This window comes from Perognathus longimembris, chromosome 6 (assembly GCF_023159225.1).
Source record: "Perognathus longimembris pacificus isolate PPM17 chromosome 6, ASM2315922v1, whole genome shotgun sequence".
NCBI classification, from domain to species: Eukaryota; Metazoa; Chordata; class Mammalia; order Rodentia; family Heteromyidae; genus Perognathus; species Perognathus longimembris.
The window spans coordinates 40,509,077-40,534,145 of NC_063166.1; the positions used below are offsets into that span (position 1 = coordinate 40,509,077).

The following is a 25,069-nucleotide window of genomic DNA, read 5'->3' on the forward strand; positions in this document are numbered from 1 at the left end:
CAGCAAATATTTTCTTTTGCTTCAGGGGAAAAATATGATAGCATGAAACTATGATAAGTCTTGTCTGTCTCATTTTACAACATCTAGGATTATAGTTTTAAATAAGAGCAAACTAGAAACAAGGGCCCACCCTCCCTTTTCTCCTTTTTCTCTTTACTCCCTGAAATCTTAATGTCCGGTGGTGTTGGACCCAGGCTCATGACTTATTTAGTGGGATATTTAACTCTTTTCTATAATGTAGTTATTATTTCCCCAACAGTAAGTCCAGTACCTACTTGAAAGAAGTAGGAAGCATCAAGCTGATATATTTCTTCCTCAAGAATAAGTACAAACGTATGGGAAACACTATAATTTTAACACCTCCTTCCTAAAGCATTTTTCTTTCATTTTCCCCCTTTGAAAACAAAGCAAAACAAAAAAAAAGCCCTAGGATTTTACAATGCAAATTTATTTCTATGAAGTTATGAAATCTACATCAGGGCTGGAAGTAGTGTTACATAAAAAAAGTTTGAGTTCATTCTGGATCTTTCTGGCTTCAGGAATTTGGAAAAAATCATTTTCCCACCACTAGTATGATTTTTATATACCAATCCTGTTCGACATTATCAGACCTTTAGGCAGAGAGAGAGTTCACTTGCAGCTAGATACATGCTAAATTCTAAGAAAACCGTTCTTTTCCTTTGAAAGGAAACCTCTATAGTTTCAATCTTTTTATTCCGAGTAAGTGGTTGATGTTTATTTGAAATTGGCTTCAAATATTGCATTGCAATTGTTTTGTAACCATCTTCCATGCCACAGCTGTATGTGATTAAGTAGTGTAATATTAAAAGCACATGAGAAGAGATGGGTTCCCTATAGCTCCTGAATGGAGAGTACAGATGGAGCTAGAGATGAAGAGCAAATGTGTGGTAATACGTGCATTGAGGATATGGGTTGCTATTTTTTGCAGTAGTGGGAAAATGTTGAACTATTTTGGATATGCTTAAAAAGTATGTCTTCTGAAAATGGAAACAGATGAATGATACCATATTTCAAAAACAGTGTACAGTGAATCTGACTACTTAGCTAGATGACACACAGACACCAAGTGAGCTTTAAGCAGAAAAATGGAAACACCAGTTACCCCATAGAATATGCATTCAAAAGGCAAAAGTGAACCATTCCTTGCTCTTCCGAAGTTATACATAATTTTTCTTTGTGTGTGCTACTGCAAACACTGCAACTGTTTTAAGAATACATTCAGTCCATTTATCCTTAAAGAAACAGTGGTAGATACTGAAGTCCAGCCAGAAAGAGCAAACAGGCAATGTGTTTTTCTTTAAAAGATACTTGGGCTCGGAAATAGTGGCTCACACCTACAATCCCAGCTGCTCAGAAGCTGAGATGGGAGAACTGTGGTTCAGCCAATCAGCTGGGGCAAGAAAGTCCATGAAATGATTATCTTCAGTTAACCCCAAAAAGCTAGAAGTGGAGGTGTGGGGCAAGTAATAAATTGCTATTCTTGAGTGAAAAATCCAAGTGGGAGCGTGAAGCCCCGAGTTCAAGTCCTAGTACCAGCACACAGACAAAGTGGCAGAGTGCTAGCCTTGAGCAAAAAGAAGCCAGGGACAGTGCTCAGGCCCTGAGTCCAAGCCCAGGACTGGGAAAAAAAAAAAAAAAAAGATAATGATAAAAGGTGGGGTTGCCACACTAACTCACTGACAATAGACCTCAGGGGCTCACAACTGTGAACCTAGCTACTCAGAAGGCTGAGAGCTGAGGATCACTATTAGATGCTAGTTTGCTCATGAAAGTCTATGTGACTCTTAGCACCAGTTAACTACCAAAAAGCCAGAAGTGGAGCTGTGTCTCACATAATAGAGCACCAGCCTTGAGAAGAAAAAGCCAACCAAGACAACAAGTTCCTGAGTTTAAGTGTCAGCATTGTCACAAAAATAAACAACACACACACATGCCAAACAAAAATGAAAACCAGCAATAGTTTCCTGAATTAATTAATTAATTGATGAAGTGATGAAGTTTTTTGTTTTTGCTGCAAAGTACAGATTTCTGCATCTTAGAATAATAAAAATGAAATAATCAGAACAAAATATCATACTTTACAATACTGTGAGCATAGAAATAAAAACAGTACCTTTTCTCTTTTACTTGCTACATACCCTTTTTTCACTCCAAGTCTCTGTAAGCTTAATTAATGAAATTAACTATCACATATTTTGATTAATTATTTAAGCTTTGACAGTCAAATTTTTTTCATATAATTTGGTACATCGGTTACTATTATGTTTGCTAAAGTTAGATGTTTGTCTTTGGAGCAGGAGACAGCGAACATGTTCCTTAGAAAGATCTCTGGTTTTTATCTGCATATTGATTTGTTCACTTGGGAAATATTTTCAGTTATTCACCTCCAATCTAAATAGTATATGACCAGGACACCTTGCTCTGTGATGAATAACATTCCAGAACCATTCAGAAAAAGTCTCATACAAAAGCAGAAATGTTATTGTTTACAAAGATCCAGTGTATCTACCTCCCTCCCTCCATCCCTTCCCTCCCTCCCTCCATTCCTTCCCTCCCTCCCTCACATTCTTCCCTCCCTCCCTCCCTTCCTTGCTTCCTTCCTTACTTCCTTTTCTCTGGCTCTCTCTTTCTCTTTTTCTTTTCTTTCTTTCTTTGGAGGGGCACATGGTAGAAAAGCTCAGCACACTGGAAATATGATTAACATTCTTTGCCCAAAATATCTCGAAAACAGACATATTGAATTGACCTTTGGCAGTGAGAACAACCTGATGCTCCAGGTCTGGGTGCCAGTGTCACAGAAATGTCCCTTGCATAATTAGTGGAGTTGTTTATGAGACCAATTTGAATGGAACAGGTGTTTCCCTGGGCTCCCAGATTAGGGGCATAGGCAAGAGATAAACCAATAGTACATTACTTTTCTATGGAATAAACTTCCTGGATTTTTCTGTCTCAAAACAAGGGTGGGTGGATTTTTTTCCTTGTTAAGAGTACAAACTACTCCTGTCCCAGTTCTGTGGTTTTTGTTGTTGTTTGTTTTTTCACCTTGCGAACTTCTACTAGTACGTACATGCCTGTCTCTTTTACTCAGAGGAACTCATGTGTCTCTTAAAGGAGACATAGCTTTCCATGCTTGTACATTTCACTTTTGCTCACAAAAGCTGGGCATCCTGAAGCACATTCCTTTTATTTCTTCCTTCTCTCATTCTTTCATTCTTTTATTTTTTTTACAGTCTCTTATTTATCCCAGACAACTCTTGAACTACTGATTGCTTGATTTAATTTTTTCAAAGTAACTACATAACAGTTGTTTATAAAGTGGAGAGTATAATGATCCTCCAATTATTTAGTAGTGAAACTGTCAATATCAGGTTAGAAAAACATGAGATGACAGTTCTAAAGCTTTCACAAGTGATTTATGTGAAGTACTAAAAAAGATAACATGAAGAAAAGAAGAAACAGAAAATAGGAAGGCTAAGAGATCAGGCTTTAATCCACTTTTGAAAGTTCTTGGGAGATAAGGATTTGTTTTCCTTTGCAAAATGAAAAGATAAAAGCTGTTTGGCCAAGAAGAGACAATTTGCTAATACAAGAACAATCTTTGGGAAAAACATTAATGTGAATATAAGATTTCATTTGAGGGAGTTATAAAGTTGAGACTTTGAGTGTCTTCTGGAAAAAATAAACACTGCTTATGTGGACAACGAATGCTCTGATTTGGCTTTAACCTGCCAAAGCACTAGGTAATTTCCAGTGTTTGTATCTGCTGTTCTGATTTACTCTCCCACTAATGCTCAGGGAGAGCTTATGTAACAGTCTGAGGTCTTTGATTTTAAAAATGAACATTTTTCAAAAAGTTTTTAGAATCAAGGTATTTAAAAATTTCTATGTGTAAAATGTTGGTCTAAATCTACATATGTACAAAACATGATTGTGAATATTGTTGTTCTGTGCAGTGTGTCCAAGGCCTTATACAAGTTTAGCTTGCTAGTTCACAGCTGGAACACTACCACTTGAGCCACATCTCCAGCACAGCTTTGGCTGGTTAAGTGGACATGGGCTCTCTTAGACTTCTCTGCTTGAGATGCTTTGAACTGTGATCCTGTGGATCTTAGTCTTGGGAGTAGTTAAAATAATAAACATGAGCCACAGTCATGATCCACTAGTGCCCATGCACAACTGTAGTTATGAGGAGGAAAAAAATGATGTGTGAGGTTGTAAAACCAGTAAAGCCGTATTACCTTAGTATGTCACAATGAAAATTGTCAAAATCAGACCACTGTGATCTTTGAAGATCATCCATGTACATGGAGACCTAGTGAGTAAGCAGTTGATGGGATGTGTAGTCTTGCTCTGGGTCCTGAGCATGAATAAGTGCGAGAAGGTAGCAGCCTGACTCTAAAGTGTAGATCCAAATACGGCCCAGGCAAGGTTATCTCTCACACTTACTACGTTATTTATGCTCTATCTTTTCTGGTAATTTCTTTGTGCTTACATTTACATCTGTGTTCCATTTTAGGTCTGTCTGATGTGAATTGTGCCCTTGTATGTGTTCTGTACCTCCTTACATTACCTGGATTTTCTTTTCCCACTGGAATTCTTTGATTCTTTGTTGTAGCTTCCACTCTCTTTGTTCTTTCTTACATATGCCCCCCCCTTCCTTCCTTCCTTCCTTCCTTCCTTCCTTCCTTCTTCCCTCCCTCCCTTCTTTCCTTCCTTTTCTCTAATTCTCAAGTACTCTGCTTTGTGTTTGTTGGTTTTCCTACCTGTTTTCTGGTCCACATTTTTTCTTCTTTCTCTTCTCTTTTATAGTTGTTTTTTTTCCAGAGCTGGGGACCAAACTCAGCGCCTTGCACTTGCCAGGCAGGCACTCTTCCGCTGAGCCAGATCCCCAGCCCCTCTTTCTATTCTCTTAGCCTTCAATTCATTCTCTCTCTCTCTCTCTCTCTCTCTCTCTCTCTCTCTCTCTCTCTCTCTCTCTCTCTCGGTGTGTGTGTGTGTGTGTGTGTGTGTGTGTGTGTGTGTGTATTGGCACGATGGCTTCAACTCCCAAGTTGAATTGTGCTCTACTTGCCTTTTTCCCTCATACCTAGTGTTTTACCACTTCATCTCTACCTCTAGTTTTTCTGCCTTGTCTGACTTTAAACCTTGAACCTCAATTCTCACCTTGCTGAGTAGCTAGATTTACGGGTATGAGCCACCAGTGTCTAGCACTGTCTTTTTATTTGTCATTATTAGCCAAGTAGAGTGACATTAGGTATGATATAGTAAGGTCAAGTTTAAGTTTCTCTTATTTTTTATTGTAAATTTATTTTTGACTTTCTGAACGTACATGCATTCTTTCTGTATATTATACATAGGAGGATGTGTACACATGTATGTATATATACATTGTTGGGATTCTTGGCTGCGCGCCTCCCCCTCCAGGGGAAGCATTGGCCGTATCCCACAGGGTAGAACCGAGAAGAGGTAAAGAGCCGTGCCCCGCCCACTCGCTGCCCAAGAACGACACATAGGCGGTCCAGGGAGAAGTCACAGCAACGTCCAAGGTCTTTAATCTGGGATCGGACTTAAGTAGCAGTAATGGGAGCAGGAACGGGAGGGACCTGGAGCGGCTAGCTAGGCATGGTGATAGGCTGGTTAGGCTGTCCTTCACAGGTGACATCATGGGACTTCACCTAAGGGCAGAAGTCACATCCCTCAGGACCTCCTCTGGGTTCATCATCCGCAGCCATCTTGGCACACACTCAGTCTGAGGCGGGAGGCGGGGCTGGTTAGAGCCGCCTTTCCGGTTCTGTATGGGAGGAAGCAGGCGGGGCTAGCAGCCATAGGGACCCAGGACTGGAGAAGAGGCGGGCCTGCTAGGACCGCCTCTTAAAGCTGCAAGCCAGTGCCCCACACACATCATATATACTTTCTGTATATTGTACATAGGAGTACGTGTATGTATGTATATGCACATCGTATATATTTATACTTCTATATATTATACATAGGAGCACGTGTGTATGTATATATACATTGTATATATTTATACTTCTGTATATTGTACCTAGGAGGTCTTATGTGTATGTATATTCACATCATATATATTTATACTTTCTATATATTATACATCAGAGTACTTGTATATGTGTATGTATATACACATCATATATATTTATACTTCTGTCAGAGTTTACTGCGGACAGTAAGTGGACTGAGACCATCTTTCTTCTTTGAATGGCTCTGCAGGATCTCTTATACACCCAATGAAGACTGAGCTTATAACAAAAGATTTTCAGAGTGAACAGACCTTTCTTGTTCTGTGTATCTTGGACATTCCTCTATGGCTAAAGGCAGTGCTTTGTAAATCAGACCTGCTTAATGGCATCTTCACTTCTGTGATACTTTGTGTCAAAGGGCATTCTGTGTTTTCAGAAACAAGTTTTTCTTTGGATATCCAGATTATTATTGTAATCTCTGTCTTCTGAAACCTGTGGATCACTGGGGGTAAATATGCCAGAGCTGTCAGCTGGGGTTAAACTTAGTTATCTAATGGGACACATTCAAATAGCACCAAGTGAGAAAAGTCAGAAACCAGAAGTGAAAAATCAGAAGTGAGGGAAGAAAAAGAAAAGAAACTACTACAGGAGCGAATTCCAAGATGCTGGTAAGAAAATGAGCACACAGACCAACTACAACAGGGAAGAAGCGGACTTCAAAGACATGAAGTAGCCAGGATTTGGGACTTTTGGATGAGAAGAAGCAACTAGGTCAGAGCTAAAATGGTAGCAGTGGTAGTTTGGAGAGAAATCAAGAGGCAATTCCTGAGCAATCGCCAAGAACATCAGGTTTTATATGTGGCTTTTTTTCATGGGTTTGCAAGATGATGGGGCATACCAAATGTGAAGGAGGCTTAAAGAGCCAGGTTAGCCTGGCACTGATGGCTCTTGCCTGTAATCATTCCAGCCACTCAGGAGGCTGAGATATCAGGATTTTTATTCAAAGTCAGCACAAGCAAACAAATCCAAGAGATTCTAATCTCCAATTAACCAGCAAGACAGTAGAGTGCCATCTCCGAGTGGCAAAAAAACGAAGCAAAATTACAATGATGTGAGTTCAACCTCCAGTACAGGTACAAAACAACTAAAGTTATTTAAAAAGCTAGCAGATGGGCTGAGTTTTTGCCAGTTATCAAGCTTCGCGATCTTCAGTGATACAGTCATCTGTTAACTGTGGATACCACATTCATATGGACAATACCTAGATGAATTTTTCTTTAGAATCTTCAAAAGGCTTCTATGATCCGATGAGAATGACAAAATTTTCCCATGGAAAGAACAGTACATGATGAACAGAGCAAATAAAAACCTATCTAAAGTAATAAGAGACAATATAAGATGGGGCTATGATACAAACCTCAAAACTGTCCTCAACAAACCAATTGGAGCGAAGATAACAACATGTGACTTGGATTTTGACTTTCTTTCTTTTCCAAGTTGTTCATAGTCTAAATTATTAGATTAAATATTAAAAATATTATTTTATTTTTGTTATTATTGTCATTTATGAAATGCCAAATTTCTCTATCCATAATCTTTCAAACTTTAGTAAAGTTTTCTATTGCAAAGTAAAACATACTTGTACATGTAGGAAAACAACTCAATATATCTTAGAAATTCCAGTAATCTTTGATGACCCACAGTCATCAAAAATGTTGAAGTATCACATTAACAGGCAGCTACTTGCTTTGGTAGTGCTGTCCAGTTTTATGAAAATATGTAATTGGATCTATTATATATAAGATCATACTGAACATGTTATTTGAGTACTGACCTTTTCAACAACAAATATATTTTGCACACCTTCACTAGGTCAATAGGTCTTTTTGTTTCTTGTATTCAGGATAATGATTCCTTCTGTGTTTGCATGCTGCTTATGGAATTGTCCCTTATTGATAGGCATCCACTTATTGTCACTGCTTTGCTAGCATGAAAAAAAGCGACATATATATAACAAAGGTACTCATTTAAATACTGGGCATTGGACTGATAGTATTCTAATCATCTTGACTTCCTGAAAACCAGTTTATCATTACATAAGAATTGATATCTGTGCTTGGATTCACAACCCAGAAGGCCTATGTCCTGCATAATTGTCCACCTCTTTGTGCTTAGGTAATACGCATTTTATTCTGCTCTTTTTGATGAGAAGATTATTATCTTAGTTGTGTTCAATATGAAAAAGTGGTCAAATGTGGCAGAAGAAAGAATGTTGCTGAGTGCTGATACCTACAATCTTACTCAGTGCAAAGGCTAAGATCTCGGGATCATGGCTCAAAGCCAGTCCAAATTTTCTACAAATTAACCAGCAAAAGGCCAGAAGTGGAGTTGTGGCTTAAGTGGTAGAGCACCATCTTAGATAGAAAAAGATAAAGGACAGTGCCAGGCCCTCAATTCAAGATTGAATACTGGCACAAAAAATTAATTAAAGATGTAGGATGGCCACATTTCCTTTGCGATGCTACAATCTGATCCCCCTTATTGATGCTCCTAACGGTTGCTTTGGATTGCAATGATACTACTCTATCATGAGTACTGTCCCATTTCATTTGGGCTGCTTCTGCATTCTAAGTCAATTTTTTTTCATCTGTCACCTCAAACATTAAGTTGGAAGGGCATTCACAGGCAAAAGAACAATTAAAAGCAGCCTCAAATCTTGCTAACAGCTTAAAAGCCCTCCAAAATATTTTTGCCCTAAAATTAATATTTTCTCCAAAAACTTTTGGGCATCAGAATTTCTCCTTCTACACTATTATCTTAGAATATGCTTAACTTGTGTAATTTATAATATTGGTTTGTTGAACTTTTTTAGTGCTATTTGATCTATGTCAATAATGTCATGGAATAGTGTTTGAATTTGAAAGAGTACCTTGGTAAGTGTAGTGAGTTTAGATTGATAATATTTCTTTATTTCTTCACCTTACTTGTGTCTTATCATTCCTATTTTTAATTAGTATAGTATAAGTATATGACAATAAAAATAACAAAAAGTTTACCTACTAAAGATATTATGCTAGTATGGCATAGAGCATTTGCTACTTAAAATTTGTCTAGAATATAAATGGTTGTCATAAAGCATTGTTTGCTCTTTCTGTAAGAAAAATTAATCCCAGAAGAAAGATCTAATAACATTTAATTCTTTTCATATATTTCATGCAGAGGATCAAGATTAAAAGCCAACCCTTGCAGGAAAGTAGGTAACTCCTATTTCCAATGAACCAAATAGAACTTAATTGTAATCCTTCAAGTTTGATGGCCACATTACAAACACACATATTTGGAAATGTAGAGGGATTTATCCATCCATATACCTGCACAAATCACTTTTGTTTCTTTTACTTTAGTGCATAGAAGATGGGATAGAGAATTTGGTTCAACACACTAGAGCCAAATTGGCATTTTCTCGGCACAAATAGAAGGCTCATGTTTAAAAAGACATACCCATTCATAAAAACCAATAATATATCATATATCTTTGGTGTCTGTAGGAACATCTGTCTGCAAAAGAAATTTAATAATCAGAAATGAAAACAAATGTGGCGGAATTAAAACACATAGAACATGCTAATCATTTTGGAAGGCCCACTTTCTGACTCTATAGCTTGCTTTAGTCCAGTTTCTCCAGGACTTCCTTACTTTCTTTATATTTGAGCTTTCTGTCCTTTCTTTCCATTACAGAAGTACTTAGTTTGTTGATAAGGATGTGTCCAGGATCAATATTAGACTAGTAGTAATGTGTTTCAGTGTACTGCAAAGAATTCCAGTACCTTAACAAATTATGAAAGTGATAAAATAAAAATAAGAGCCACTTACTCAATGAGATTGTGATTAGAGGTAATAGGAAGGGGAGGGCCACAGAATGCTTGAAATTGACTTGATGCATGAGCATAATGGAGCCCAGACCCTTTGATAGTTCTGATCAATGCTACTTGCTGCAAAATGCCTTTGCTCTTCTATTATGTTTCTCAGTATGCAGCTTTATGATCCACAGGATTGAAATCACATAGATTTGCTTTCAATATTTCTTATATGAACTTATAAAAACTTGTTGTTCTGTTTTGGTAAATAGTGCAAGTCTATCTCATCCATCTCACCACTTCATACAAAACTCACCCTGTAATCTTAAGTGAATGTACTGAAAAATTGTCTGGTTTTTATATTGTTATATTTCACAATACTTGTACTTTCCTCATTTCAGTTTCAAGGATGGCTTTGTCCCCTACAATAACTAAATTAGTAGGGAGAAAAGATGTCATTTTCTTGCAGCTAGCACATCCGGTGTCAGCACTTGCTTCCCTAGAGACTTCATGTTTAATTTAAAAAATGCTAAGCCAGGTTGCTGCTGCCATTCCTATAATCCTACCTACTCAGAATGCTGAGATCTGAGGACCAGAGTTCAAAGCCAGACCAGGCAGGAAGAACCACGAGACTCTTATCCATAATTAACTACCAGAAAGTCAGAAGTGGATCTGTGGCTTGAGGGAAATAGCTGAAGGACAACGACCTTCCTCTGAGTTCAAGTCCCAGTAATGGCAGATGTGGCAGATGCATGCGCATGCGTACACACACACACACACACACACACACACACACACACACACACACCCTTGCAGTGAGGCAACCACAAGATAGTAAATATAATATTGTGTTAAATAGATCCTTTGCACACTACTCAGTGCAGACTGAATAAACTGAATTTGGTTTTCTTTTTCTTTTTTGCTTAGTTTTCAGCTTTCTGATATTTTTTAAACTTACATTTAATGAGGCTAAAACTTAATTTTACCCTCTGTTAAAATCTTCCTCCAATACTACAGCTGCCCTCACCAAGCTCTGCCCTAGCATACAGTATAGACTTAACAAATGTGTACTGAAAATTATCGGTCCTCACACATAAATGCTACTATCCCAAATCCAATCCCTAATAGTGTACTGATAGTTGATTTTTGGACACTTAACTACTGCATTTCCCCTTCTATATAACTGTGATCTCCCATGCATGAGAAAGCATGTCTCTTCCACATTTGCTGTGCCCTCAGGCCCTAGAGCACCAGGCACAGCCTAGATGTACTCATGGAAGGTGGGGGTGCTGATCCTGTTTCTTGCTGTCTGTGTCCTGTGTCCTATCGGTTTCATATTCTTCAGAGAAATTTCATAAATATTTTTCTATATGTCTTCTAATTTGCTTTGTCCTTTTTAAAATTTCAAAATAATACTTGTTTTTGTGTTGGTAACTGGGGCTTAAAACTTAGGGGCCGGACACTGTCTCTTAATTTTTTTCTGATCAAGACTGGTAGTCTACCATGTGAATCACAGCTCCATTTGCAGCTTTTGGTCGTCACTAGAGTTAAGAATCTCATGGACTTTTCCTATTGGACAAACTTCTGTGATCCTCAGATTTCAGTCTCCAGAGTAGCTGGTGTGAGCCAACAGTGCCCAGCCTTAAAATAACATTTAATATTTAATTCTAAGTCTTTAACATGACGCTAGGAAACAAAGGAAGAATTTTCCTTTAGGTATTCGACACTTTTCTTGTGTATAACATTTACTCTTTTCTCACCCTAAAATCAATCGGACGGTAATAGACACAGGTATCTGAGAATGTCTCCTTTCCTCCACCCTGCTATATCTTTGGTCTGGTGACATTTTGAGGAAAGAGAAGACTTTTCAGTATTTGTGGAATTATAATATCTTCTAGCCTACTATGGTGTCCATTCATTTTGTGTGAGATAGTTATTAAGAAGGAGTTTGGTGGTGGTAATGTGTCAATTGCAAATGAGCTCCTCTTTAGGTTAACTTGGTAGGGACAGCCTGGACAAACAGGAGAGGGTATAACATGACTTTTGCCCTTCTTGAACTAAAATCTGAGAAAAAGACAGCTGATGTACCAATGTAAGGAATTAAATGCTGGGTTGTCAAGCACTTACTTACGTTGAAGAGCACGGTAGGCTGTCTCTCCAAGTACATCCTGAAGGGAAAGTGAATTGTGAATCAGACTTGAGGTGGATAAAAGATTTGAGTGTTTGGTAAGTTTCTCTATTCAGTGAAGGTAGTGAAAGCCTTTCTGCTGGAAAATGAGTAGAAACATAAGCCTGCCATGAGTTTCAGCAGAGACAAACTAGTGAGAAAACAGATTGCAGTGGAACAGAAAATTAAGGAAAGAGGCCCTCGGTTTGATATTCATAGAACAGCAGCTACCGAGACACATCTTGTAAAAGGATGATTGTTTAATCTTTGTATGGGGAGTGGTTTTATAAATTTTATAAATTAAAAGGACAGATTTTAAATTCCTTCTGGTTATTATGGCCAAAGGAATACATCTTTCTCAGGCAGATAACTTGCCATAAAGAAAAGTAAAAAGCAAATAAGCACTCATAAAAATGTTTTCAACATATATGACAAAATTTCAGTAGCAAAGACATAAAATATGCATGCTCATGAAACTCAATAGGAAAGAGGTAAGTAAGCTCCAATGTTCAACTAGAAAAAATTCATAAATGAAGCAGAGGTAATGGAGTCACTATTAATATGAGACATGATACCTAAACCATGAATAAGATGTTCATTAAAAGATTACATTTCCTAACATCCAGAGGAGACTTAGATGAAATGTGATGGTGACTCCCCACACATTTGGGGGGGGGGGGGGGAGGCCTGGGGCTTGAACTCAGGGCCAGAGCATTGTCCCTGGCTTCTTTCTGTTCAAGGCTAGCACTCTACCACTTGAGCCACAGGACCACTTTTGACTTTTTCTATATATGTGGTGCTGAGGAATTGAACCCAGGGCTTCAGTATATGAGGCAAGCATTCTCCAACTAGGCCATATTCCCAGCCCCCCGCCCCCCCCAACCCCGATTTTTTTTGTTTTTATTTTTTTGTTTTTGGCCAGTCCTGGGGCTTGAACTCAGGGTCTGAGCACCGTCCCTGGCTTCTTTTTGCTCAAGGCTAGCACTCTGCCACTTGAGCCACAGCACCACTTCTGGCCTTTTCTATACACATGGTGCTGAGGAATCGAACCCAGGGCTTCATGCATGCTAGGCAAGCATTTTACCACCAAGCCACATTCCCAGCCCATTTTTGTATGGAGGAAAATACTACTGGGAGAATAGTTTTTATATTAATTTTTTAAAATATGTCAAAGCATTTAAAATATGGTAACTGCAGCATAGTTTTAATGAGATTATAAGTAATCTAAATATCCATCATTAGAGAGAGATTACATAAATGTTATATCTTTACCAAGAACCACTTGCGGTCAGGAAATCATTGAATATAGATGTACTGAGTGGGAAAACATACCATATTGTTATGTTAATAAAAGTTGTAAAGCAATTTTTTAACTTTAAACTTCTCTCACCTCTCTGTCTCTGTCTGTCACTGTGCCAGTGCTGGGTCTTGAACTCAGGGCCTGAGCACTGTCCGTAGCTTTTCCACTCAAGTCTGGTGCTTTCTCCCTTCAATTCTGGCTTTTTGGTTGTTAGCTGGAGATAAATGTCTCATGGACTTTTCTTCCTCCACCCTCAAATTTTAGCCTCTTAAGTAGGATTACAGGCATGAGCCACTGGTGCCTGGCCTGTTTCGTTTTAATAGCCTGTGCCTGGCCTGTTTCGTCTTAATAGCCAATCACCTATTTTATATATAACATCGTTTCTTCAGTTATGTATAAAGACATTAGCTCTTAAACTCCAGTATGCCTAAGCAGCCTCTGAAGGAGTAATTCAGCAGAGATTTTTAATTTAGTGGATTTGAGGGGGGGTCCAAGATCTGTGACTTTTTTTCTCCTAAAGTGTTACTGACACCTTTGTCTTCAAAATACAGAAGGCCTTTATAATTTTCATTTAGCCATTTCTTACATACATTCAGCAACATCACAAAATACTCTTTAACATGTTTTATAGTGACTTTATTATCTCTTTATATATAATACATATACTACATATATTATACCCACTTATCCAGATTTGGATTTGCATGCAATTAAAATAATTAAATTTGTTGTTATGGCTTAGCTCTTCTAACACTGGTACTTTCAGTCTTTTTGACATGATTGTAGAGATTTGATGGGAGTCATAGTGAATTTTCCCTAGGACAAAAAGAAAACCAATACTTTCTGAGATTTAAAATTAACTGATTGTATCTATACATGCTGAAAACAATATTTACTCAAGTGTATAGGATATCTTGTTTGATCAGGGATTTTTTTTGAGTTATATAAGGAAAGAATATGTCACAGCAATGACGAGTATTTGTTACCCATGGGCTGTTCTGGCCAAGTGAGAGGATATTGGAAACCTGAATGTCTTGCCAATACAGAGAGGTACTCTGGAATGTGGCTGAGATTCATCAGGCCTCAACCTGGTCTCTCCATTTCCTTTTAATTTATTTACTTATTTATTGTGTTTCAGTACTAGGACTTCACTCACAATCTAGGTACTGTTTCTTAGTTTTCTCACTCAAGGTTATCACTCTATCATTGAGTCACAGCTCTACTTGCAAATATTTGCCGATTGGTCTGAAATAAGAGTCTCACAGACTTTCTTGCCCAGGCTGTTTTCAAGCATTGATCCTCAGAGTTCATTATCAAATGTAGATAGGATTACAGGTTTGAAACTTTGGTTTTCAGCCTGAAGTGCATTTTATCAGGAATTTTCTTATGGTTTCATCTCTACAAAATGTGAATATGCTGATCATACAACATGCTGCTGCATATTGATACCATGGCTTTCTGCTGTCTATCTTGGTCTCATGTGAACTGATTTTGAATGACTGTCTCCAGTCTGTGCCACAGGTTCAGCTTCTAAACCTTGAATGGTGGTGACCAACTATGGACCACCATGAATTCTCCAAGACAGGCACATGCAGGTTTTGCGGAAAGCCACTGGCAATTGCTTCAATGGAGATCTGTCTGCTCTCTTAAGTACTCACCTGCCACTCATTTGTTAACTCACCAGGAAGCAGAGCTATAGAATTCAGTCAACCTGAAAGGAACTTTGAAATCTCATCAGGACAAGCCCTTTCACTGTGAAGTTGAAGCTACAACCTTCCATTGGTGTCTGATTATCTCATGAACCTGGCATTTGAGAGGATTCAAAAACAAGCTTCACTGTTCAGCCATATTCCATCACATTGAGGAGCTTTCATCTTTGTGTGCTGCCTTCCTCAAAAGGGTGGTACTTAGTGCTGAGTTCAGATACTAATGCTATCATAAGAATCCATCAGACCTTAACCTGGAGGACAATCCTTTCTTTAGGACTCATGTATATGTGTGTGTGTGTGTGTGTGTGTGTGTGTGTGTGTGTGTGTATGTATGTATGTATATATGTATATGTATTATAACTCCTGTTTATTTTTATTACAGTTTAAAAATTTATTGTCATAGTGGTGTACAGATTACTTTTTAAAAATGTAAATGTGATGTACAGAGGGATTACAGTTGCATGAGTCAGGTAAAAAATATCTTTCATTTTGGACCATGTCCAATTACAAATACTGTCTATTTTCATTACTTTTAAGTGTTAACTTTCATTTTAACCCTTGTAGCACAGGGTGACACTGGATAAAACCTGAGCACAATAAATCCTGTTAAGTCAAATACCTGCTTCACAATATATCAGAGAGGAAAACAGACACCCAAACTGCAAATGAATGAATGGATTGTGGCTGTACTGTACTAATGGACACAAAACATACTCTCCAATAATTATTAGTAAAGGTGATAGAGAGACTTCTTTCATAGAGAACTTTTCACATTTGTTTGCTTTTATGCTGATATGTATGTTTAGTGGCTGTATCAGGAAACACTGTATCTGCTCTTTAGAAACCACCTTTACCTCTTCCTGCCTGGTCCCTACTCAAATCTGTGTTCTCATCCCCTTCTCCTTTTCCAGTCAGGGGCATTTTTACAGACTCAATGGCTTTCCTTCTGTTGCTCCAACATGCCAAGGCCTTTCCATCCACCGGACTTTGACAAGAGCTGTTTCTGCCCCAGTTTCCTTTCTCACTCTGCCCAGTCTTAATGCAAATGAATTACACTGGTTCACTAGATCTCAGCTTAAATTTCCTTACTGACCACTCAAGGAGTTCTCTAGCCAAGCTCTTATTGCTTTACCATATTTTATTGCTTTCAGCATAGATAGTCTATATTGTTACTTAGTGTTTATCTTGATTAATTTTTAAATTTTTACTAGCTGTCTTCCTTAATAAAATATATGCTATGTGAATGGGTCCCTTTCTATTATGTTCTCTATTGTATTACAAGAATGTGGAACAATAGCTATCATACAAGTAAGTGCTCCATAAAAATGTGCTTAGTTAGCAGCCACCTGCCTTCAGGTTTATGTTTGCATTTGGATCTGGTCTCTAGGAAGGTCTCATGCCAGATTCTATATACAGATAGATTCCTGGCTTCCCTGCCCCCCACCCCCACTTCTCTTTGCCTGGATGACATTGGTAATTGATGGCTATTCCCACAGTAGCCTTAGGATCCTCATGGTGTTCCCAGAGGCACAAAATCCAATAGTAACAATTAATATTCTTCCTGGATTTCCATTCCACTAGCATTGAATTTATGGAACTTGCTCTGAATTGTCCACATTCTCTGTATATCAAGTGATTTTTTTAAAAGAGGAATTTGTTTAGGGAAAGGTTTTTTAATCTTTTTTATTGTTATTATAGATGTGATGTAAAGAGGGGGTAAGGTTTGCTTTGCATTCTAAAAACACCTGAAAGAAGAGGTAGATATTCAGAATTTGAGTCCTAGTACAGCTCAGCAGTCACAGCAAGGACAGCAGGAGGAAGAAAGCTCAGTAGGGAACATTTATCAGCTGTTGTGAGAACATAAAAAGAACAAAGGCACACGTGGGCTCACTCCCACACCAGTGTTGTTTGACACACCCATTGTTTCTTTAGAAAACCTCTGTTCTCATCATTATGGTATCTGCTTTTGTGCTTATAACACCTGCTCTCCTTGGTTTTAATATCATTCTCTGCTTTTCTAATTGGGGAACTAATCTATTGTATATGGTTTTGCTTCAATTGCTTATCAAATTGTAGGATAGCTCTATATAAGGTGGACTGCTGATCCAATCCATAAAAATCCATGATTTCCTAACAAGGCATGTCTTGATTTAGCCATGTAATTATTTTTTCTTTGAGACAGGGTTTCCCTAGAGAGCTCAGGTTTGATGCACAACTCAGTCACTAGGTAGCTCACAGAATTTACTATGTACTCCTAAATTCACAATCTTTTCATTTCCACTTTTGGAGTGCTGGGATTACAGATCTGTACCACCAAGTCCAGCTCTATCCTTATGTTTAGCATTCAAAAGAGATGGTCAATTAGCTCCTTTTGCTTCTAATTCCCAGATTTTTGGTTTTTCTCTTGGAGACATATTTCTTCAGATTTGCTTATGTTGCCTTAAATTGTACTTAGTAACTATTGAGCAACAGTGAGCATTAGGGGAATATTTAGCATTATAAAGAAATGAAGCAGAGGTTCAGAATCTAGAGCATGTCTCTCTAACATTTCTGTTCTATGATGTGGATTCAAGCAATGGAAAAGAAGGACTCACTGCCTTCAAAGACTGTACAGTCCTCCTTACTAGAAGTCAGGTTTCACTGGAGACAGTGTTTCTCTCACTCTGTCTCCTGTGATTGCAGTATCAGTTTCTCCTGCCCTTCTCTACCTTCCAGGTCTTTCTACTATTCTACCTTCTTCTTACTGGTAGCAGCAGAGATTAAATAACCTTTCCTCTGCCACTCTGCATCTTATTCAACTTGAAGCTCCCACATTATGGAGCTAAGAAGCATTGCATCTTGTTGCCAAATTAAGCAATATTTCATAGATCTGTTAAAGGGGGAAGTATAAGAGGAAATTTACTCCTTAAGAATACATTCACTGCTGAATTTATTGATCTTTTGAAATGGCTGCTACTTCTGTGGTCACAATTTCCATTTCATCCATTAAATAAATGCAGCTCTAAAACACCCTCTCCATTCAGACAGCACCCTTAGGCATTAATTACACCCTTTCCAAAACCAAACTTGAGACTAACAGTGCCAGGGTGCTTTATGTAAAAAAAAAAAAAAAAATGTAAGTGGAGAGATAAAGGCCAAATTCTCATCAGTATGAACATTTTGCCTTACATATAGCTATGTTTGTGTGTTTGTCCTATTTTAAGTAATTCATTTAAAGTTAGTTATGAGCAATACATAGGCATATGAGTATATGATATGATTAGCTCCTCCTAATCTCTCTCCAAGCAGCCTTGCTGGACATGGTGTTTTATATTGGCAGATGCGTTTTCTGGATGTGGCTTTATGCCAGAAAGGAACAAGGAAGCCCAGGGAAATCGTAGTGACTTCCTGAAGTGAGCTATTGGTGTTTTTTTTTGTTTTGTTTTGTTTTTTTTTCCGGGCCCATGAGGCTGCTTAATGCAAAATAACATCGTGAGGAGGACAGGTATGGAGGCACATTTAGAGCACTAACATGGCTTTCTGCTGTCTAGGATCTCAAGAGAAATTTAAAGGATCATGTGATATTTTAAGGACTGAAAGTAGGCTAGTGAAATTCAAGGCAGTTTCGTTTTAGTAATATGGAAAAATGAGATTTTGTAACACTAGGCTTCTGGTACCTGAAACCCTAGCTACATAGGAGTGGAGATCTGAGGATCAAAATTTAAAGCCAGCCCAGGGAGAAAAGTCTGTGAGATTTCTATCTCCAAATAATCACTAGCAGACTGCAAGTGGGGTTGTGGTTCAAGTGCTAGAGTGTTAGCCATAATTAATTGCTTGTCTGTGATTTGGGTTGATACGTAATAAGAGTTTCTGAGTACTGGACTGTTGAATTGATGAATAATTTGTATTCATAAAATGTATTTAATAATGTATATTAAATTCATTTTGTGAAATGAAATTTAATAAATGAATGAATGAATCATTAAGTACATAAATAAGTAAGTTATGGAAATCAAGAAATTTGCCACTCACACTTTATCATTAAATTAAACTTTCAGAAAATATACTGGACCACATATATATATATATACATATATGTATATGTGTATATATATACATAGATATATTTGAAATAGCATTGAGTGAAGGTCTAAAGAATATAGTAGTATTATACTGGATTTTTTTAATAATTGAGGGTTGGTATGTTCTAGTAATTAAAAAATAAATTCTAACACTTAGGAATGTTAAGTTTAACTACTTATAGTAATTTGTCAAATGTTATAGAAAATGAATTCATGGTGCTTTTACTTCACCTGATAATGAGGGACAATTCCATTCTATGTGGCTTCTTTTCAGCACCTTTCACATGCCAGTCACTCTGCACAGCTGAAAGTATTGCTCTTTGGAGAAGATAACTCATGAAATTTTATTCCCAGAGTCTGGTATCCTAGCTGGCATACAGACAGCACTCATGAACACTAAAGGGCTGAACATGTAAAGGGCTGAATTGCCAATGGAGGTATATGACTTATGAATGTCCTTCAGACAGGAAGCCATGTTCAGTGGGTGATAGAGGGTAAGTCCTATAGAAGGTAAGGAAACCTAACAGGGACAGCTTATGTTGCTCTGGACAAGCTGGTGAAAACTTCATAAAAGATGCTCCATTTGATATGAATTCACTGGTCTTAGAGAATTGCATTGAAATATCTGAAAGATTGGTACAGTGAAAAATCTGGCATTTGAAAACTACATAATTGAATGGACTAGGATGCACAGATGGAAAACAGGGAGATAAACTGGAAAAGAATGCTTGATGAGAAGTTTGAAGGCCTTGACTACTGTAGCAAAGTTGTTTCCTCTAAGGTGTGATGAGCCAGGGGCTCTTCTCCAGATTCATTATCAGGTATGGTTTTGAAGCGTTACTATAATATTGGTTAGGATGGGTATTAAAGTGAGTGATTTGAAAGAGGAAATCATATTGGAATTTGTAGAAGTGCCACAGGTGACAATCCATGAAGTTGTAGCCAAGGAAAGTTCTAGAGACCTGGAGAGGCACTTTGGAGGCAGCATCAGCAAATAGTGGGCAGTGTGGTTTGTGAGACTTGAGCTATTGGGAGAATTCAGAAAGGAGTCACTCACCATCCAGAGCTGCCTGAGGCAGGATATATGCTTGCTCCTGATGGAAACAGGTTTGGGAGCAACAAAGAGAATTAAATTAAAAACATCAATTCAAAAGTTTTGTTTTTACCTAGCTTTAGCTGTCTGGAAGTCTGATAGAAGTTTACATTGAGGTTTAAAATAATATTTAGACAGAATAAAATTAGCAATAACAATAGCAGCAGCACCTAATGGATATTGAAATGGTTGTATTGAATTGTCTGAGTCATTAAGTGCCTGCAGTAGTTATTGTTTTGCAGATATTTGGTACTGGTCATTATTAATGTTATAAGAAGACCAAAAGCAAAATTATAGAAATACCAAAACAATTTCATGTGTAGAGTCCTAGGAAACATCAAGGAATCAGTCAGTGAGGGACAGAGAATTAGTCAGAAAAGGAATAGAAATAATGCTATGAGAGCAAAGGGACTATGAAATATCATGACCAAAGGAATGTTGAATGATCTCATATATTGGAAAGAGTTTAAGAATTTAGAAAACAGAAAGTAATCCTTGTATTTAATGATTTGAAGTCATTGCTGATCCCCGGGAGTGATTTTAACTGAAGAACAGCTGAACAAGTAGTTGAATATTTAGTGAGAGGTAAGTACTGAGTCACCAGTGCAGGCTCCATGTTCTAGAATTTTACAATTGAAAAATGTAAGCATAATGGACAATGTTAATATAAATACTGTAATTATGGGAAGGTGTTCTTGAAATAGGGAGGCTTGAGGTTATTTGTGATCCATACTGAAGAAGGGAGGAAGTGACCTTGCAAGGGAGTAGAGAGATAGGGTGCCAGGAACAGCATGGCCTCAGTCCAGGGCAGATATTGAACAGATCAAAGACACAAGTGGGGCTATTAGACATTGAAAATGTGATTGATAACCACAAAAGAAAGGACAAAAGACAGGGTAGTTAAGGACAAAGGTTTTTTTTTTCCTGTTAGGACAAAGTAGAACTAGATCATATCTAAAAATTTTAATCTCAAAAACTAGGTCATCTTCTGTGAGTGGGCAGGGGGGAGCACCCAGGAGAGGTCATGTCCAGAGAGACAAAGGCAAATTTGTCTTTACAGTTCCAATGATTAAGGAATTTTGAAATAGAAGAAGCCATTACTAAATGTACAAGGAAATCCATACCATAGATTTGGAGCCTCTCCTCTGAAACTCATAAACACTCTTGACTTGGAGATTTAGTTTCTGTCATTTTTAAAGCTTAGTCTTCTTTTTAGTGGAGTTCTAAAAACCATAGGACAATAATCCTGAAGACTGTATTTATTTGTTAACATTTTAAAATATCTGGTTCTTTGTTTCATGGGATACTATAATTTTAGCCCCACAGAGCTTTTCGGTCAGTAGATAAAAGTAAAGCAAACCAGGCAAAGCATAAAAAAAAAGAACCTTTTAGCTTGCACAAAGCATTCTCCAAGTAAGTCCACATCATTCTCTGATGTGATATGTTAATGGGGCCTACGTTATCACTCCTGAAAGCTACCTCTTCTGTGGACCAAGCCTTTGGCCTTTCTTTTAAATCATGTTTCTGATTTGATAGGTTAATGAGGCTATGGAGCATGACACTGGTTGATAAACAGAGCTAATGAGCAAGGGTAGATATTATATTTTACTTGCAAACAGAGTTTGTTTGTTAGGCTCTCATTATCTCTAGATCGCCCTAGCAGGAGAAAATCATCCTCCAGTTCTTTATTATAACTCCTCTCAGAAGTGAAATTGAGATCGTCCAAAAACCTGGGTTTCATCTTCCATCAACCACTGTGTCTGTACCTCATGCTCCATCATTAGCCAGGCCTCAAGGAAGGAAGGATAAAGGTGGTACAGAAAATGGAGCTGAGCATGAGGACCATCTACTGCCAAATTGATTGAGAAGTATTTGATATTCTAATTGTATGTCTCATACACAATATGTAAACCACCTAATTAAGATGCGGAATGTTGGGAGAGGTAGAAAGAGGGTACTCTAGGATTACCATGTCAATCAAATATTTAAGGAAAGTGTGAGATTTACTGCTGAAGACAATTGGAAGTCACAGTAGTAAGTATAGAAGTATAGATACAGTAGTAAGTATAGAAGCATTTTTTTTTTATTATGGCTCAAAAACAGGTCAGGGACAAGAAAAAGTGGCTATGTTAGTGATCTGAGGGTGGACAAAAATAGAGGAAAGAATAAAGACAGGCCCATAGTACTCATTAGTCAATGTCACACACTTTTTGGTTGTATTTGGGTAGTCATATGTGTGCTAGATAGGCCTTAGTTTCTTGGTTTGAAAACTAGAGGGGTTGATTTGGTTTACAGATCCCCAAGTGTGTCTCATAGGTCACTTTTTCTGTAAATTGCTCTTTGAAAAAGGAAGGGCTATTTAAATAAGTTTTGGAAATTATGCAGTCATCTACATTGTAGAGTTTCCATGACTAATATAGTAAGGGATCCAAAGAGATCTGAAAGTAGAAAATATGATCAGGTTTTGTGAACTCACCAGTTCCCAAATTGGTAACCATACAATATGATGGAGAATATGAGCTAAAATGTTTTTATAAGAATAGTGTTCCATTATAAATTATAAAGCCAGTTATCAGGAATTTAAAATTCAAAATAGATTGAACATATGATGAAATAATGAAATTGTATTTAGCAACTATGTTTCTAAAGAATATATACTGTTTTTAAATCTTCATCCGTTCTTTATTTGGCAAGTCTTCACTTACATGGAGGCATAAGTAAACCAAGAATGTTCAAAAGACGTCAAATTGAAATTTCAGATCTTGACCTTAACTTCTATTGTAAATTTGTAGAGAAGAATGGTGTTAACTATTAGGAAGTGTTCACAGATTTAACACCTTACTTTATTCTCTCTCTCTCTCTCTCTCTCTCTCTCTCTCTCTCTCTCTCTCTCTCTCTCTCTCTCTCTCCTCTTGGCCAGTCCTGGGGCTTGGACTCAGGGCCTGAGCACTGTCGCTGGCTTCTTTGTGCTCAAGGCTAGCACTCTCCCACTTGAGCCACAGCGCCACTTCTGGCCATTTTCTATATATGTGGTGCTGACGAACTGAACCCAGGGCTTCAGGTATAGGAGGCAAGCACTCTTGCCACTAGGTTATATTCCCAGCTATTCTCATCCTTTCTGTATCCCTTTTCTCTTTTCCTGTCCTTTATCCTTGTATCTGCATCTTCCCCATATCCTTTCCAGTTTTACTTAATATCTCTGTCTACTCTTTCTCTTTTTCCTCTTTTTTTTTTGCTCATTTCTCCCCATCAGTCCAGCACCTCAGAAAACATAGAATTGAAATTCTATATATTAAGTGAATATATTCTGTGACTCCTGTGTTGACATTTTGTCCTACTGCCATTCTCTGGAATGTAGGGACATTCAAAGATAATCCCAAAGTCCTTTTCTGTTCATCTGCATACTCTGTTCCTAACTCTTATGCATTCATTTATGCTTTTTGTTCCATAATCCCTTTACCCCATATGACTTTTCTCCTGTAATCTGTAGTTTCAAGTCACAAGCACTGAGAGGGATGATAGACTTCACCCTTGTTCTAACTCTTAAATGTATAATCTGCATTTTTCCACACTGACCTGGAAGACAGTTGCTTACTGACTCTGGCTCCTATAAGTAGTTACTGTTTTTGAAAGAATGTTCCCATTTCTTATCATGCTTTTGATACATAACATTTTTCAATCCTTGGAATGATGAACTGGCATTTCAAGTAGGGGTGGTTCCACAAACCAAATGTAGTATGACTTCCTTGTTGAAACGTCTGTTTTTGCTTACACAAAATAAAGAAGTAGGAAATATGTACAAGTTCCCATTGACCTTCCTTTTGATGGCTGTCTCTTTTGGATGTTGAATTATAACACTCGCTGTCTCCAGTTTATAAAGGGAATTAATTTCATAACAGCTCCACTTTCCAAGACTCTTTCTTCTTGCTTGTTGTGGACATGAAAGCTCTGTGTGCTCTTATTTTTCAAATTCCAGTCTAGGGCTCACTGCCATAGACAAAGAATATTGAAGAATATTGGGTCAATTGTATCTGTGTTGATGTGGTTTATGTGCAATAGTGCTGGGTTAAATGCCATGGCTTCACTAAGTAAGATGTGAACCACTGTTTCCTTCAGTGTTACTAGGCATAATGTGATCCTAAAACTCACTTTATTCCTATAAAGCTACATTTTGTGGTGCACAGAGTGAAAATGGCTTAATTCTTATTGGAAGGACAATAATGATTCCAGAGCAAGTTGTATGTATGCCAGGAGGTGATGTGTTTATAGATGGACATGGCTTGGTGTAAATCCAATCGCTTGTACAGAAAGTCTTCCTTGAATGCCAACTTCAAGCCTTGGCTCTATTCTCTCACAGAGTTTAGTTTTTGGCTGGGAGAAAATCCACTATGGATAAAGCATCATTGGCATAACCTAGAGGGATTATCCTTTCACAGAGGTATAGAGATCTTCCTTTTGTTTCTTATCATCAGCCTGCTGGTTGGTCATTGGCCGATACTCTTTTTGGCTTTATTCTACTTACTGTCTTATGGTAGAGGTATGGAGATAATGGTAGTGACCAAAATTATAGTGGTAACACTAACATTATATTTATCTTTTATTTCCTGAGTGTTCATTTTCTAGGAGTTTAACATAGTCATCATTGGAATGTTATGGGAAATAATCCCATGATACTACTGGAATTAGATAATGTGATTAGCAGTGGATTCTCAAAGAGCTAGCCAATTCTGTTCATGACATTAAGCTGACAAGAATGGCTTCTCATATTTGGTAGGATTGAATATTTAGATTCCATTTGCAAAGGATTATGAAGGTTTACTGTCCTATTAGTGTCTTCATTTTATAGTTTATACAATTGAGGAATTAAATGCTATAAGTTA

General features: G+C 37.7%; 1 protein-coding gene across 6 annotated transcripts in view; it reads left to right on the plus strand.

The window, feature by feature from the left end:
- Positions 1-25,069, plus strand: part of Rbms3 (RNA binding motif single stranded interacting protein 3) — a 760,386-nt gene that overhangs the window by 5,540 nt on the left and 729,777 nt on the right. For 2 of the 6 annotated variants that reach the window (XM_048348597.1, XM_048348599.1), the window contains exon 2: positions 24,422-24,424. The exons of the other annotated variants lie outside the window; for them this stretch is intronic. The gene's annotated coding sequence lies outside the window, so the exon portion shown is untranslated. The remainder of the gene's footprint in view (positions 1-24,421; positions 24,425-25,069) is intronic. 6 annotated transcript variants of the gene reach the window in all.